Source organism: Bactrocera dorsalis, chromosome 5 (genome assembly GCF_023373825.1).
Source record: "Bactrocera dorsalis isolate Fly_Bdor chromosome 5, ASM2337382v1, whole genome shotgun sequence".
Lineage (NCBI taxonomy): Eukaryota > Metazoa > Arthropoda > Insecta > Diptera > Tephritidae > Bactrocera > Bactrocera dorsalis.
Genome location: NC_064307.1, coordinates 38,210,973 through 38,230,023, shown reverse-complemented (window position 1 = coordinate 38,230,023; position 19,051 = coordinate 38,210,973). Strand labels below are relative to the sequence as shown.

The 19,051-nt window shown below is 40.2% G+C and overlaps 1 protein-coding gene across 10 annotated transcripts in view; it reads left to right on the top strand.

Annotated features, from left to right (window-relative positions):
• The window catches only part of LOC105233721 (uncharacterized), a 142,432-nt gene that overhangs the window by 61,713 nt on the left and 61,668 nt on the right, over positions 1–19,051 (top strand). The window lies entirely within an intron of this gene.

The following is a 19,051-nucleotide window of genomic DNA, read 5'->3' as shown; positions in this document are numbered from 1 at the left end:
ACATATGGACAAGTAACAACTTTCGTTCCGATAGTCCTAGGGTGAAACTTTTATTCAACTCTTTCAGTTACACATTTTGCACACTTTTGATTCTTGGTGGTAATATATACCTAGTATATGGTATTTTCTTTAACTCAGTTTAGAAAGTAGGACCAATCCCGTTTCCAATTCGGGTTACCTATTGCATGCTAAATATGGACGTCAACTTTTTTTTTTGATGTTTTCTTCTTATTGGTCTTTACTTTCTTATCAACAATCTAGTATTTTTAGAGAAATGTGAGATTAGTCCAGGTTTCCTGCTTCGTTGGTGTGACTGCTACCTTTGCTAACGAATCAGCCATAAAAATATATAAGTTTATCATACGAGTCACTGGCATCAGTCAGATGCCTTAAGGTATGCGTCGCAGAAGGCTTGTCTTATCATTGTTTGTTACTCATCCTCGATCTGAACTACTTAAGATCATGATTCCTTAGGGGCATTGTACGAGACATCGCGACAAGATAGTAATGGTGACTCATTTTACAGCCCACTAAAAGTTTTCCCCCTTTTGAACTTACCGCTTTCGATATCCCTGTAAAATTAACGACTTTGAAACACCATCACAGTGGCACAATAATTTTTTGAGAGCTAACCCCAAAACATCCTTCGCTTTCTACAAATATTATTTTTTCGCGAATTAGACCATCGCTCTCGTCAAATATGTCTTGTCAAAGCATAAGAAGATTCACACGTCTACGGATTGGTCACACGTTAGCTACTCATGCACACTTATTAAAAGGATCAGTGAAGCCTAATTGCCCTTTTTGTGGTGCAAATGACCTATCTACAATACATCTTCTCGATAACTGTCAAGAACTGGATACACTTAGATCCTCAATATTTGCAGAAACAAAACCATCTGACATGCTACGAAATACAGACGACAAGTCCATACAGAAAATTTGTGATTTCATACTAGCAGCTAAAATAAACGTATAGTCAATTTCAGTATATTAAATTTAGCATTCTAAGATATTAAATAATACTTACACACAAGTCACACTAATCTCCTAACATCTTCCCATAACCACTCCACCACCTACTGTAAATAAATACTCCGAACTTATACGAGTATATAAAAGGTGATTTTTTAAGAGCTTGATAACTTTTTTTAAAAAAAAAACGCATAAAATCTCATCGGTTCTTTATTTGAAACGTTAGATTGGTTCATGACATTTACTTTTTGAAGATAATTTCATTTAAATGTTTTTTGGGCAACTTTTTCGAGGGCAACTTTTTCGAGCATTTCGGCCGGAATAGCCCGAATTTCTTCGGAAATGTTGTCTTCCAAAGCTGGAATAGTTGCTGGCTTATTTCTGTAGACTTTAGACTTGACGTAGCCCCACAAAAAATAGTCTAAAGGCGTTAAATCGCATGATCTTGGTGGCCAACTTACGGGTCCATTTCTTGAGATGAATTGTTGTCCGAAGTTTTCCCTCAAAATGGCCATAGAATCGCGAGCTGTGTGGCATGTAGCGCCATCTTGTTGAAACCACATGTCAACCAAGTTCAGTTCTTCCATTTTTGGCAACAAAAAGTTTGTTAGCATCGAACGATAGCGATCGCCATTCACCGTAACGTTGCGTCCAACAGCATCTTTGAAAAAATACGGTCCAATGATTCCACCAGCGTACAAACCACACCAAACAGTGCATTTTTCGGGATGCATGGGCAGTTCTTGAACGGCTTCTGGTTGCTCTTCACCCCAAATGCGGCAATTTTGCTTATTTACGTAGCCATTCAACCAGAAATGAGCCTCATCGCTGAACAAAACACGCGCGCGAAACACATTTCGAACCGAACACTGATTTTGGTAATAAAATTCAATGATTTGCAAGCGTTGCTCGTTAGTAAGTCTATTCATGATGAAATGTCAAAGCATACTGAGCATCTTTCTCTTTGACACCATGTCTGAAATCCCACGTGATCTGTCAAATACTAATGCATGAAAATCCTAACCTCAAAAAAATCACCCGTTATATATTTTATGCAATATATAATAATTTAGATCTTAGTTATTCTTTTACAAGCCGAAGGCCTTGGCAGCCAGTGCTTTAGTTATTAAGTGGAATAATTATTTATAATTATTACTCTTGTAAATAAATAAATAAATAAATAAATATTTTTTCGCGATCTTGAGTCTAATTTCGCTCAGATCAGGGACAAATTTTTCAAATCAGATGACGTAAGATAAAAATATTGATATCTTCGTCTCCTTATTTGGCTTTAGGGACATTCACTGATCTCGAATCGAAGTATCTTTTCGTTGTTTTATCACGATCTTGAGTGTATGGAAAGCTTTTCTATTTGACAACAAATTTTCGCGAAATTTTGCGCAGATTATTATCCAAGGCATCGTTACAATTTCGGAACAAATTATTCAGATCGCACGACTAAGTTAAAAATATCGATTTCTTCTTCTTAGTCCACTGGTCTCGAATCGAAGTATCTTTTCACTAGAGCATCATCTTCCATATTTGTTGGATTTTTTGCATTTAACTATATTCATGCCATCGTAGAACTCGTACATTTTTCTCCAAAGCCTTTGCGGAAGACAGTTCTATCGAATGCTCCAAGACCTTTCTCATGTTGTTTCTGCGCCATATATTTGGATGGGAATAAAGAGAGAGAAGAATGTAACGTTTTTCGTGGAACAGGTAGCTTCTGACGGTGCTGTCGAAAGCAGCTTTGAAATCGATCCTTCTTTGTCATATTACGTATGGTGACGTACGGAACTGGTGGATTCGCCAGGTCTAAAACTACAATGATAAGGTTCAATCGTTTTATTTATAGTTGGTAGATAGTATTCCAAAGAACCTTATATGCATTCCTAAGCAGACTGATCCCGCTATAATTAGCGACTACCGTGGGATCTTTCTTTCCTTTAGTTGTAGTATCCTCGCAGTTAACTTTAAACAGCTCATACGGTAATCCATCGGGAGCCGAGTTTTTCTTCTTTTTATTGGCGTAGACTCCACTTACTCGGTCATAGCCGAGTTTACAACAGCGCGCCAGTCGTTCTTCCTTTTCGCTGTTTGGGGCCAATTGAAGATTCTAAGTGAAGCCAGACTCTTCTCCACTTAATCTTTCCAACAAAGTGCAGGTCTTCCTCTTCGTCTGTTTCCCTCGGCCGGTACTGCGTCGGATACTTTCAGAGCTGAAGTGTTTTCGTTCGTTCCGACGACATGACCTAGCTAGCATAGCCGCTGTCTCTTCATTCGGGAGACGAGTTACAAACATATTTTTGTTGGCCGATGTTGTTGTAAGCTTCATAAAAGATTCTTTTATAAATATTATATTATATTGGTAATGCAATTTTTGGTGGCATATAATGACATTCAGTGTTTGCGCCACAATTACTGGCTGCCAAAAGTCCTCAAGAATCAGCAAGGGACAACATAAATCGCAAGACAACAAAAACAAAAGCAAAAACAAAAGTTATAATAATAATTTCACAAATTCCGCTTAATAAATTCACAACAATTTTTACTCCACGCATAGACATTCTTTTGGGCAGCAACCAAAACCACAACAACAACAACACTAACTAACACCAAGTGTAGCAAGAATGTGAGGAAAAAATGCTGCCTGGCTGGCACATGTTTGTGGCCACTAAACTGCCATGGCTTGTGTGCCGGCCAGTATGGGCAGACGGGTGCACAACCATTTATTATATAATTATTTAGCCATGCAAGTACACCACTGTTGTGCTGCCTTGTTGCCTGCGGGCAGGATCGCTTCGAGTTCGCTGATCAATTTGCCTTGCCGCCACCCGACAGTCGGGCTACCGAAGAAGATGTGATAATACACTCAGTACTTGCTTTTGCTGTTGTTGTTATTGTTGTTGTTGCTGTTGACGCTGCTGCGGTTTACACCAAAGTCTTTAGTATGCGCCAATTCGCCATTGTTGTTGCTGTTGTTTGTTCTGTTGATGAATGCGTTTGTGGAATTGTGCTGCGGTAGTTGCTTGTGGCGCTGTGTTCATTGCACATGCGCGCTGCCATTGCACGGCGCACTTGCCACAGCAACCGGCACACAACCGCAGCGGCGGTGGCTGCGTTCCACCTGTTTCGCTTGATGCTGCTGAGGAATTCGCACTGCAATTAAGAGTGACTCTGGCCACAATTGCTATTTGCTGCTCGTTTCGGGTGGCAACTTCATTAATTGTTGCTGCGGCTGCTGCTTTGGTTGTCGTTGGTGTAGTTGTTGTTGTTGTTGTTGTGTAATCACTTGTGCAAACTTTGGTAAGAAAAATCATTCAATTTGCATGGAAGATGGCGGCTAAACATCAATAAGGCTGCTGCCGCTGATGATGCTGTGCCAACAACTAATCGCCGTTGTTGTTGTTGTTTTCACGGCAGCCGCCGCTGAGCACACTTGCACAGCTTGTTGCATTATGCCATATGACAGTGGCAGCGTTGCTGTTGGTGTTGGTGTTGGCGCTCGTTGACGACCCTGGTGTTGCCATTTTATGGCCTCAAGTGCAACACAACAAAAATTTATGTTTTCGGCTCTGCGGTCGTATCAGACCAAAGCATTGCTGCCATCGCACGCAAAAAGATTCTCGGACAACAACAAATAATTTAGCAAGTGCGAGTGGCATTGAGTTTGGTGTTGGTGTTGCAACATGCAACGTTGCTCCAGCTCTGTGATTGCTGCTGCTCCTGCACATTCCTGCTCGTTAGTTTCGCCTTAGGGCAGGAATTAATTCGCCGCTTTGGCAATATCTGCGCGCTCGCTTTGACCACATGTCATACTTCACTTTGGTTCCTTGCGAAAGTGGCATTTAAAATTCTTACGGCTTGTCTTCATGCCTGCCTTTTACGCGCGGCCACAAAGAATGCGCTTATAATTAATAACAATAAACTTTGCTTAGCAGAGAAAGGTCTGATTATAGTCAATATCTTCTTGGGACACAATAACACTTTAAGATGATTTTCAACTCGTTTCGCCATAATGTTTTTATTATTTATAAAATAACGAAAAAGTCGAATCTTCTTGGAACTTTTCAAGAGCCCATAGAGCGAAGCGATGTCGTCTGGGATTTTAAGATCTCGACGTTCGTTCCTTCATTCCATACGTCACCCTCCGCGATTCGACTCTCCATGGTCTTCGTGTACACCCTCAGCTACTGTTGCCATATTTTCTTTACTGCGTGCTGGACGTGGTCTATTCGTTCGAGTATTATCCAATATGAATGCTGGGTCTCAACATGTGAATACTACGTTCAATAACCGATTATGTTGACCATAAGTTGAGCGAAGCGGGCCCACCCTGGGACCACATTTGCATTACTTCAGGGTGGCGTTCCATATTTCTCATTGAGAGATTTACATTATGCAGGTACCTCCATAGCAAAATTGCTTAGAATTTCTGGATAATCATCCAGTTTGCTTCACTCTCCAGCATGACGCTGATTACATTGTCCGCGTTTATTGGGCCAACCAGGTCTTCTACGGCGGTACGTTCTCCTTGCCAACGTACACATTCAAAGAAAGTGTGTTCAGCGTCGTCTTTTGTTGAGCCGCTGTTTTCGCATTCTGTGGAAATACTTTTTGAAGTATCCGTGAACGGATAACAGCTGAGTTGTGTACAAGGCGATTTCTCTGAATTTACGGCTTATTCATAAGTTTAAGTCTTTTATTAGTCTGGGCGCCAAACTGCCGCGACTATCATTCTCTCATCTTCGTTGCCATGAGAGTATCGTGTTTTTTTTTTTATTCGGTCAATTGCGCTCTTGTTGTTTGCTTTAGCTCCCACAGTTTTTTTTCTTTCGTCTTTCTTTTCGTTAATTGGGGCTTTACCGCTTATCAGTAATATTACATTGCCTGGCACCATTCGGTAGGCTGATGCAACTCTCAGGTCTGCGGTGCAGTGAACTCTGGTCACTATCTTACGCCGGTTTTTCTTTTTAAGAACATCTGGCGATATCTCAGCTCCGTATAATGAGGCATTGCTTGTCGTCGACATTAGGAGCCTTCTCTTTCCTTGACTGGAGCACTCTATGTTGGCCGTTAGTTTGGTAAGTTGGGAGGTGATATCCTGCGGCGTATTGGATCGGTGCCTAGAAGGTTAGTCTGGGGTCCAGTCTTACGCCTAGGTTGTTTACTGCTTTTTGTATCCTGAGAATATCCATAGTCGTTAGATCTCGATACGTATGTTGCTATTTGTTAGCAGTAGTAGATGTAACTCGGCTATAATCGCGTAAGCGGTGTCTACGCTAATTAAGAAGAAGTAGATCTGTTGTTCCGTAGCGAGCTGGTGTTTGTATGAATCAAGCCATGTTTGCGCCCTTATCATGACCTGATTAAGCTTTTTTCGCGCTTCTTCTGTGTTTCGTGCTGTAATTATTGCTGCAATGTCGTCGGCGTAGTAAATTAACTAAGATTCGTCTGGCATTTCGTGTTTTAATAAAGAATTTTAGCTGATATTCCAAAAGTCTCGGCTTAAAATGGATCCTTGTGCTGCTCTTGACGTGACCTCTATCTGACGTGATATCTCTCTAGTGTGGTACAGCAGTTTTCTGTTATTAAGGTATGTTCGCATCTCTGAGAGAGTCGGGAATTGTATTGTATATATAATTTTTTCGAGAGTGTCAATCATATCACTTCCATCTGGTGCTGTTGTAGGTGTTCCGGACATCTAAAGTCGCCAGTAACACTATTAGTTGGCATTTAGGTCATCTACACTGTGCAGCTTCTACGAGTATACTTTTAATGACGCATTTTGTAGCTCCTAAAGTTGATCTGCCGAGTCTAAAGCCGTGTTGTCTAGGGGACAGTCTTCCTTCCTTCAAAGAGATGATTTTGTTGGCGTCGCATGGCAATGAAGAAACCGCTTACATCTGTTTACACTAATCTGCTTCGAACGTGTTTTCAGAAGTTGACCATTTGACCAAAGTTAGGCTTTCATGTGAAGATTGTCTAGAAATAAATCTTGCCTAATATGGAATGGGGACAATTTTGAAGTCCACAACATATGTAAATGTAGACAGATGATTAAATATTTTTCTTCAAAACACAAGAATTTCCTTTGTTTTCAACACTCGTATTTAGTATAGAAAAATCAAAATAACATAATAACTAAAAAATTTAGTCGCTGCAAAGCGAGCAGATGACAGACATTAGGAAGTGAAAACGTTCAAAGTCTCCATAAACATATATACATACATATATACAGTGGGGAGCAAAACCGTCAACATGTTTACTGAATGCGACTAAAGATCGTTATAACTTTTTTTCTACTGGCAGTATCGGCAACATTCATACACCAAAATAAAGATAATAATTCAATTTATTAAAAATAGAAAACAGAACAGCTTTTATTTATTCTTGAACGAAAATGTACGATAAATTCCACTTACAAGTCATTTTGACAGTTTTGCACCACTGCATAAGTATACCATAAAAGTCCCGCTATATTTACTAGAATGGCTGGGTCAGGTAATTCAATCGAAGTTCTGAGCGGAGACGGAATTAACAATTTATATTAGTAACGTTTTGTCTGTCGTGTCGATTACTAAAAAACTTTCCAGGGGCTTTTTGTGAACCAAAAAAAAAAATGCGAAAGTTACTGCGAGACGTCGAAGACAAAGTTATTGCTTTCATTAAAAACGGCTATTCAACTTGGAAAATTGCCGAAAAGTAAAATATAAGTCGACAAACGGTAATAAATGCGAAGAAAAGACAAAATATTGTCCAAGTCTAAACGCTGGAGGCCGCCCGCGGAAGCTTACCGATGGTGATGCCCGTGCTGTTGAGTGATTATTGCGCAAAAATGAATGTAGGACTCCTCGAGAAGCTGCTGCTAAGTTAGAACTTCAAGCGAGTACATGGACAGTTCGACGCAGTTTAAATAAAATTGGTATGGTTGCTGCGGTTAAACAAAAAAACCTGCTTTATCTGAGCGAAATGTTAAAGCTAGACTTAATTTTTGCCGAGAACGGAAAGATTGGACAATTGAGGACTGGAAAAGGGTTATATGGTCAGATGAGACGAAAATTAGCCGGTATAAATCTGATGGTAAGGCATATTTTTGGCATCGTCCACAAGAAAAGCTTCAGCGTGGACAGGTAAAGCAAACTGCCAAATTCGGTGACGGAAGTTTGATGATTTGGGGTTGCTTCACGTGGTGGCATATTGGTCTTTTGTTTAGAATAAGTGGAATAATGAATAAGGAGATATATCTGCATATTCTAAATTCACAATTGCCTGACTTCGTGGACGAAGGTGCCTATCCAGCGGAGGAAATAATTTTCCAATAAGATGGCGACCCGAAACATACGGCGAAAATTGTCCAAGAATGGCTCCAAAACCAAAGTTTTAAAACTTTCAAATGGCCAGCACAAAGTCCCGACCTTAACCCGATAGAAAATCTGTGGGCATACGTTAAGCATCAGCGGGCTAAGTATCGAAATCCGCCTTCCAACATGGACGAACTGTGGAGTCGGGTACAGACGGAGTGGAGAAGTATACCCCACTCAATTATTGAAAACTTGGTTGAAATTATGCCCAGACTCATAAAAAGCGTATGAAAAAATAAAGGTCTATGGACAAAGTACTAAGCCCTGTAAAGAACTTAGGTCTAAGTGTACAAGTGCAAAACTGTCAAAATGACTTGTAAATGGAATTTATCGCACAATTTCGTTCAAGAATAAATGAAAGCTGTTCTGTTTTCTATTTTTAATAAATTGAATTATTATCTTTATTTTGGTGTATGAATGTTGCCGATACTGCTAGTAGAAAAAAGTTATAAGGATCTTTAGTCGCATTCAGTAAACATGTTGACAGTTTTGCTCCCCACTGTACGTGTAATATATGCGAGTACAAACATGCCACATTCAGCCAAAATCATTAAATCAGCGGTGGCGGCGTTAAGCAGTGACACAACACACGCACGCACCGATTGTCAAAGCGGAAAACGGTCGCGACGCAGCGTCTCTTTCATGCTTATGCTTTACTTTTGGGCAGCAAGGCGAAGTCGCAGTGGAGTGCTGTGTAAAGCGAAAAGCAAAACAAGTACACACACATTTACACGTGCGCAGACTGAGGGAAATTTCAAAAACCAATTTATGTATGTGTTGATCGGCGTGGAAAAACGAAGAATCACGAAAATTGTCATAATTTAATGGCGACCGCGCACACGCTGCACAACGGCAGACAGATTTGAAGTAAAACAGAGCGTGGCAAGAACGCGCTGAGAAATGGAGGCAAAAAGAAAGCATGAAATATCCCAACAGCATGAGCAGCAAGCAACAGACGAAGTGTATAGCGGCGAGTGCGCGCACAAAAACAACAACAAAAAGTGCAACAGCAAAAACAAATTTGCAAAAGGAAAAATTTAATTCACAAAAAACGTATTTACTGAATACGCGGCTAAAATCTATGGCTACATTGGCACTTCATCCGCCGCCTGTCGCCTGTCGCCTGTCTGTGCTTGGAAAAGTACCGCCTGTCTGCCGCGCTGTGCGTCACGCCAAGCACATTTATTTAAAAATAAAACAAAAACAAAAACACAAACGCACACAGGTGCATTTACCTCGTTTGGTGCAGAAAAAAATGCGCCTTAAGAGAATGAGAATACAAAAGCAAAAAACAAAAAAAAAAGAACACGAAAAATAAATAAATAAAAAATAACAGGCGAGCCAAATTAAAAATGTGGCATGGCAGCAAAGTCAAAGTACTCGTCCATTGCGAATTTATTTATTTTCATTGCGTGCCACGTACGCCGCGAGGTAAGCGCATGCAAAATCGGACGAGCGACATTGCAAATGAAGTGAAATTAAAACACGAGCACCGAAGCCAACGCAGTGCCAATGGCAGCGCGGTTAGTGGGCAATATAAAACGCGTGAAAGTGAGAATAAATGTGCACGACGCACAAATGAAAGTACAGTTAAAAGGCAGCGTCGCCTATGGCCGAGACTTGCTGCTGCAGGCGCACGCAATAAATTTCGCTTTGGTAACTTTGTTGCTGATGCATATTTCCGGTGTTGAGTGTGAATTGTCTGGCTGAAGAGCATAATTTTGAGCGTCTTTTTCTTATTTCATATATGTAGCTTCACAATTTTCGTGATTTGCGTATTTTGGCGTTGCTAAGATTTGAAATCCATAAAGTGGTCAGCAAGCGCTTCCACGTCATTATTTAGTTAGGCAGTGTTCTACAGTGCGTATACGTAACTTTCGAAGGCTTTAACTCGAGTTTGAAGGTTTGTGAAAGATGTTTTTGGAGCGTGGGTGGAGCGTTAAACTAAATTATAAAATATTTCATATACAAATATATGTAGCATTTCGGTTGTACTGAATCTCGAATACCCATCACAAGTAAAGAAGTTTCCTTATACTTCTTCTTCTTTATTGGCGCAGAGAACGCTTACGCGGTTATAGCCGAGTTTACAACAGCGCGCCAATCGTTTTTCCTTTTTCAAGTGTAGCCAGGTCCTTCTTCACCGAGTCTCTCCAACAGAATGGTGGTTTTTCTCTGCTCTCCCCGGCGAGTACTGCGTCGAATACTCCATATACCACTACGAGCAAAAAATAGTAAGACTTTGTTCAAAATTTTTAATTCATTTTTAAAAATCTATGGCGCTCTCTCAAAGTTATCTCCTTTGACCCCAATACACTTGTGCTAACGTTTTTTTTTTCAGTTTTCGAAACAGTTTATAAAGTCAATTTCCAGAATAGCCTTCAATGCGCGTGGCGACTCATGTTTAATATTTTCAATTGACTACAACCGGTTTCTCCGTAGCGGTCGTTTGGGTTTGCTGAATAGCCAGAAATCACACGGAGCTAAATCAGGCGAATACGGTGGTTGCGGCAATTGAAAATTTGTCGAAACCCCCTCGAAGAATCAATGCAGTATGCCAAGGTGTGTTATTGTAGTGGAAAAACCAAGAGTTGTCAGCCTATAAATGTTGCCTTTTTTAACGAGTAGCTTCGCGCAAATGACGCATAACCTCAAACATTATTCTTTGTTCACAGTTTGGCCGGTCGGACGGAATTCGGGATGCACCAAACCTCGATAGTCGAAGAAAACTGTCAACATAACCTTGATTTGACATCCCTTAACTTGGTTTTTTCGACTTTGTCTCACCTTTGCCACGATATTCGGCCAATTGATCGCCTCTTTTCGGGTCATAAGCATAGATCCAAAACTCATCGCTAGTAATAACACGTTACATTATATCCTAGTCGTTTGAAAGCGCTGTTTCATAGGCGTTAACGAGACGCTGTTTTTCGAAAAAATTTAGTGATTTTGAACCCCATCATTTTTTCAGTTTCTTTAAGGCTAAATGATCTTTGAAAATGGTTTTCAGTGATCCTTACGATATTTCAACAATGCCAGTAAGATCTGTGACTGTTGATTGATGATTCTCAAGCACTAGTTCCTTTATTTTATTGACGTGTTGATCATCAGCTGATGTTGGGGGCCGTCTTAGACGTATTCGAGGTCAATGCGTTCTCAATCTTCTTTGAATAATTTGTGAGAATCAAAAACACTTGCTTAAGACAAATAATTATCACTGAAGGCCTTTTCCAACTTCTTGAATATTTCGGCACCAGAAATTGATTCCGCGTTCTCAATCTTCTTTGAATAATTTGTGAGAATCAAAAACACTTGCTTGAGACAAATAATTATCACTGAAGCCCTTTTCCAACTTCTTGAACATTTCGGCACCAGAAATTTGATTCCTCATACAAAATTTAATTCAACTTCTTTTTTAAATAATTTCACTCTTCTTGAATATCACCGAATGCACTTTATGTACTTCGGAAAGACAGTCGTATAGTAAACGCTAATGATTGTTTGGCTGTGATATTTGACACAGATGTCTAGAGCAGTCATACCAACCTAGAAAAAAATATTTCGACGAATAGGTTTTCACGCAAAAGGTCAATTAAAAAGTCTTACTATTTTTTGCCCAGAGTAAGAACTTGAATTTGATCGTTCATTTTGTAAGGCAGCTATATGGCAAGGTAGTCCGAACTGGGAAATTTTTTGAAATATTTTACTGTTACCCTAGAAAATGGTTCAAGCGAAATTTCGCAAAGATATATTGTTAAACAAAAAAGTTTTTCCTACAAGAACTTAATTTTAATCGTTCAGTTTGTATGGCAGCTATGAGTTATAGTAGTCCGATCTGGACAATTTTTCCAAAAATTTTACATTTTGCTTAGAAACTAATTAGAACCAAGTTTGGGGAAGATATCTCGTCAATTAAAAAAAGGTTTCATACACGAACTTGATTTTCATCGTGCAGTTTGTATGACAAATGTAAGCTATAGTGGTTCGATCTCGAAAATTTCTACAGATATTGCAGAATTTCATGAAAAAATATTCTATGCTTAATTTCATGAAGATATATTTTCAAATAAAAAAGTTTTTCATATATGAACTTAATTTTTATTTTTTAGTTTGTATGGCAGCTATGAATTATAGTGGCCCGATCTGAACAATTTTTTTCACAAATTTAACATTTGACTTAAAAAATAATTCGACCCAAATTTCATGAAGATATATTGTCATATAAAAAAGTTTTTCATACAAGAACTTAATTTTGATCATTCAGTTTCTATGGCAACTATATGACATAGTGGTCCGATAACGCTGGTTTCGATAAATGGGCTGTTTCTTGGGGAGTAAAGGACATGTGCGAAATTTCAGCGCATTATCTCAAGAATAAGCACGCATTTTATTGTTATTTTAGTGCTTTTCAATCACTTTTAGTAGTCTTAACCACTGCTGTGGCAGCTAAATCGACCAACCAAGCAAGTAAAAAAATGAAAGTTCTACGGCAGAAACGCGTTAATACTCCTATAAGCACATCTCTATGACCGCACATCCTCGTATGATATAGAGTTGTTGTAAAAATCCGCGCAAACACGCTCGAAATGCAGGCGATACCTTTGGAAAATTGTCACACGCTCCTAAACCGCAGCGCTATTAAGGCAAAACTGCTGCAAGCTGACCATACTACGCTGCACCGTTTGATGCGGCCATGAACGCAACAACAACAGCAAGACCCACAGCAACACCAACAACAATACCGCAGCATACTACCGGGTTTGTAGTGAACCAGCCGCATTACGCGCGGCTTTATATAGCGACGATAACACAATAAGTAAAACTAAATTAAATTAAAAGTAAAGGCACACACACACACACAATTCATAGAAGATTCAAAAACAACAAGCAAGCGAGCAAATACATACATACAAGCAGCCGTGTGTGTGTACGCTTGCGTTGTTTTCACCATAATTGCCGCACACACCACACACGGCATGACAACATCGCGTGAAGGCTGCTGTGCCACAAAACCAACGAATGTGTCAACGCGACAAAATGTAGTAAATAATAGTAGTAGAATTCGTAAATAATAGTAATTGTCGTAAATAGTGGATGCTGATGACGGTGTTGTTGTTGTTATTGCTGTTAATGATAATGATAATGTTGATGATGTCGGTAATGAGGGTGACACTGATGGACTTGCCGCGCATTTTTACGACTTGCATGGCATTTGTTGTTGCTGTATCACATAACTGAAGGCAGCACAGATGCAAATATAGCCATGGCGGCTCAAGCAGTTTCAGTTTTCGAGAAAACCGCATACCCGCTAACACAAATACACAAATACTGTGAGCAGAAGAAGGCACTGAGCGACAAGTGGGGCTTAAGTTTGGCACTGAAAGGTTGCCTCCCGTTACTATTTAACTTGTCAGTACAAAAACTCAAAATTTGATGGGATTGCAATCGGAAATTGACATTGGCAGAACCACGGGGGAGTCGCAGCACCCAAACACACCAACTCACCCCACAAAATCAAAGATTTTAATACCACTACAGAAGAATCTACAGAAAATTTTAAAGTAACAACATTATTAAAAATATGTTGGATGAGAAAAAACCCCTTCCACCCTCCGAAAACAATCCGAGTTCCACTACTGGTATTCGTGTTAAATACTATTAATAATAGACACATAAGTTTTGTGCGATTCGGGCCCCAGTCGGGCGCAGATGTGAAAATTGTTCTGGGATCTGTCCCGCCGTCAGCCGCTTGCACTGCTCGTTCGTAGGTTAATGGCGAGCGATAACTATCGGTATGCAATTGCATGCAATTTTAATTACGAAACTTACGAGTGGCGGCTTGCCATTTAGGGTAGTGAGGGCGTGTGTAAGCACGTCTTGTGGCTTTTTGTCGCGAAATGTACGCAAAAACACATTTAAGAGGCCGCCAAACTTGGCTGCAATTAATTATAAATGTCGATTTATTTGCGTAAGGCGACGTGATTTGAATTCGAAAATATTGCGTCGAATTAAATTGGCTTTTGCACACACACATACACACACAGCTGCGCTCACAATTTTAGCTACGGAATGTGAATGTGCGGAATGTTGTGATATAAATCACAAACTTCGGAGTATATCGCATGGACTCTAACCTCAAAGCAGATCTGTAAATATCGGACTTGATTCTATTATCATACTGATGTATGTATGTATGTAGATAATACTTGAAATCTGACACAAATATGCTGCAAATAATGGTTTTGCGATTTTCTGCAATTTTAGAATTAGACAAAATATTATTTTTATTAAAAAGAAAAGATATTGTGGCGTGACGCAAACTACATTATACCTCTTCACAAGGGCATTCCTTTCTTATAGAGAGAATAAAGTGATCTTTATCTTGTTATTGCTCGATCAGCTTGTATGACAGCTATATGCTATAGTAGTCCGATCTGAACAGTTTCTTCGGAGATTGTGCCGTTGGCCCAAACATACATTTTTGCTGAATTTCACCACAATATCTCACCAAATAAAAAAGTTTTCCGTACAACGACATGAATTTGATCGCTCAGTTTGTAAGGCAGCTAAAATCTATAGTGAACCGATCTCAACAATTTCTTCGGAGATTATACTATTTTCTTAAGCAATAATTCATGTCGAATTTCACCTAGATATCTCATCTAATAAACAAGTTTTCAAGTTAAAGTTGCGAGCAGTCTGTTTTCTCTCGATTGTGACGCTGCACTCCTAATCAGCTGTTCTTTTGCATTTTCCGAAAACCAATGGTTTTGTTTGTAGCTGTAAGTAAGGAGCTTGAAATGCCGTCTCATAGTTCCCTTACACCGAGTTGCTGACGAATTGCTGGCGGATGTATGTCTTGGCTGCAACAAGATAGTATTTCGAGTCAATGTTAGGACCTCGAACGCACATCTAAAACACTGGAAACGTGTCTTCCGTCTATCACAACATGATCGATCTAGTTGGTGACTTTTCGATCCGGAGACAGCCAGGTAGCTTGGTGACTTTTCCTATGCTGGAATCTAGTACTACAGATAACCATATTTTGGACCCCGACGAAATCGATCAGTCTCAACCCATTTGATGAGGTTTCGCCATGAAAAATGAATTTTCCAACTGTTGTGCAAAAGATACCTTCTAAGCTCAACCTGGCGTTAAAGTCACCAAGCACGATTTCGACAACGTGGCGGAGGTAGCTCTCATAAGTGCGTTCCTAACGCTCATAGAAGACATTTTTGATCACATCGTCCTTCTCTTCCGTCGGGGTGTGGGTGCCAATCAGTGATGTGTTAAAGAACTTCGCTTTGATGCGGATTGTAGCTAGATGTTCATACACCGGGTAAATGCTAATATTCGGCGGCGGAGTCTCTTTCCCATCACGAAACCCACACAGTATTTACACGTCTTTATGTGGCCACTGTGGCATATGCCACAAGAATCTACTTGTCTCAGTTTTTGCCCCATCCATCGCACTTCTTGGACGGCGGTGGTATTAGCCTTTACTTTTACGAGGTCATCAACCAGCTGGGCAGCGACACCTGCTCATTTAAGGGACTGTACATTCTAGGTGCATGCCCTTAAACCGTAATCCTTAATGCGTTTGCCGTGGTCGTCATCAAAAGGGGAGTCTCTCATCTGAGACTTTTGTCTCATTTTTTACGTGGCGGGTTCCAAATCCAGCGTACAATCCCGGGGAGGAATGGTTCGCCTTCTCACTTTAGCTCATCTTCTCACTTGAGCTTCAAACGGATGATCTTGGGCTATCCAGAGGCAACTTGATCTAAGACCGGAAGTTCGTGAGCTGCTTGAGCCATATGTAAAATAATCGTTTCTGTCCACTGCCAAGATAATAGCGCTCAGAGAACTTTCCTCACCTTCATGAACTTCAACATAAGATTCCATCCTCTTATTTCAGTGTGGATTTAGCACAGTCAAAAAGTCAGTCAGAACGAAGGAGAAATAGGAGTCATCACAGGATCCAGAACGGATATATAAAAAACGTAGAATCTATAAAGTATAAGCTGCGTAATGAGGTTGACGAAACATTCGAGCTTTACTTTTGGGAAGCCATAGCACTCAGCCTATTTTAAAGAAAATATAACCACTATTCCAATATACTGAATTAGGACTCAACTGCTGGGTTTGAAGAAACATGAAAAAGCTGCGCGGGAGAACAAAATAAGCCTCACAAATATACTAATTGTTGTTCTGATCTAGTTTTTGTATACAAAATAAGCAATTAAATAGATGAATAAATATGTTACTACCAATAATTTTCTGTTTCATGTCTCTTTTGTAGACACTTTGCTCGCAATATTTAAACCGAATCTTACTAAAAGTCCACAGTTTGAAATCAAAAACTCTTAGCCATTGTACAACAAAGTCAGCAAACATAAAACACCGCTTTCGCCAATTATAATGAGTTTCACTAACTCTAGACTTGCACGTTAGAACGCACCAAGCAATAACGGTCTGTCCACGCATAAGCAAAAGTGCGACAAATAGAGCGCTGCCAAAGGTCGTTGAAACCGCTGCAACTTTAAGAGCATGTGTACGCAAAACCTTTCCACTGAAACGCGGCTTTAAATGGCATAAATATCTTTGATGTATTTCGTTTTCTCACTTCAGCACTGCGGCTATTAATAAATTAATTACAACCTTAGTTAAAGACTAAGCGCAAGTGAGCAAACTCCACACACCAGTCGCCGCAGTTGCCTTCGCAGTATTTGGGTATGAAAAATGGTTGGCGGCGCGCACAAAAATCAAAGTTATAAAAACATAATTAAAGTAATATCACCTTAAGAGCAGCCCTCCCCCCTAACAGTTCACGCACCAGCGCTTGGCTAACAGTTGCTCAGCGGTAATTTGGCGGCAGCGCGGCGTATACTCATATGTGACTCGCGCTTCAAACGGCAAAGCGGCATACCAACAGTGCACTCTAATTGTTATGCGCAGCTTGTTATTAAATTTTGTTGGTCGCTCGGCCGAAAGTGAATACCATACCGTACGCGTATAAAACAGATAAAAAATCAATTCGAAAATTTCAAAACCAAAAAAAAAGAAAAAAGTCTGCAAGTCGTAAATCGAGAAACATAGTTATTATAGCGCTTCCTCGTGCCACCCCTCACACACACAGAGACAACCGGCGCACAAACCCGAACCTACGCTTTGGGCCTAGCCGCGTATGCTAATGGACTTGTGTGGGGGCCGGCTGCGACCGGCGGCGTCTTGCTTGTAAATCTCTAAATGGCACTTTGTCAGATGCCGCCATAACTCAAATGTTGCTGGCGCGGCTTCGGATGGTTCTTTTTTTTTTGTTTTACGCTTTTTTTATGCCTCCAGTTACTTTCTTGCCGCTTTGCTACATATGCGTTTCAACAATTAAATTGTTTGTTCCGATTTTCGTCAGATTTCACTGTTGTTGAGCTGGCGTTTGGCGGCAGCGTCGTCGTCGTCATCATGTAGCGGTCAACGATGTCACCGCGGCTGTCGAAATTAGAGGTGTTCTGTGTTATTCGCATTAAGCGCTTGTCATTTGGACACATACACACGCACGCGCACTCACACGAGCGCGCCGGAACCTGCTCTGTGTTAAAATAATAGCCACCCAAGCAAGCAGGCAAGTGTAGGTCGGTCGCCTGGTGGCTGTCAGTGGCAATGTAATTAAAATTTTGAACACAATGCGCAATTCACATTTCATACACACACACACACAACAATTGTTGGGCATAATTCTTGAGCTGTCATTTTATTTGACTTTTATGCCTGTGTGAAGCTTTATTTGTTGCCCGTTTTTTGTTGCTGTTGTTGCTACTTTGTAATTGTGGCAATTTGAGCGTGAGAAATGCCAAATTACTCCACAACTACTTTTTGACTTACGAGCCTAACTGTTGTAGTGTCAGCTTCATTGTTCCATTTTTTTCTATTTTCTTTTTTTTTTTTTGAACTGCGCGGCGCTTGCGTTGTTGGGAGTTTCGAGATCTGGCTGCGATAAACGGTGGCGCTGGCAACGCCGAAACGTGTTAGAATGGGTGTATGAGTGTAATGAGCGGGAAAATTGTGGCTGCTTGATTTTAATTTCGTCTTGACAAACAATGTCTTGGCTAATATCGGTTGGGTTATTGCACTCTGGGCAAATGCTTCGTGCTCAGCAAGCTGCGCATGACGCCGATGAAAATTTTGAAACGCGATTGAAGATTTCACCAACCAGCTAACAATTCTTACTACTTACTCTAGGCCCTAGAAGACTTTTTCAACTCATATGTGTTGGTATTTGCTTTATTCGTAGGCTCTCAAAGGCTTCAAACTAGTGGAGTCGCGTAGAGGGTTGTCAGAGTTAAAAGGTTTCAATAAGGAGCCAATTCCAATTGATCGTCATTCAATCAATTACCCAATAAATTAAAGAAAAAACCTCAACCTCGGTTGCGCCGAAACTATAATAACCTTCACAAATACAAAAGACTCCATACAAGAACTTTATTTTGATCATTCAGTTTGTATGGCAGCTATAAGCTATAGTGGCCCGATCTGAACAATTTTCGCAAAAATTATAGCATTGTCTCGGAAAATAATACAAACAAAATTTTCTTAAAATATCTCGTCAAATAAAAAAGTTGTTCATAGAAGAACTTGATTTTGATCGCGTAGTTTGTATGACAGCTATATGCTATAGTGGTCCGATCTGTCCAATTTTTTCAGAAATTTAACAT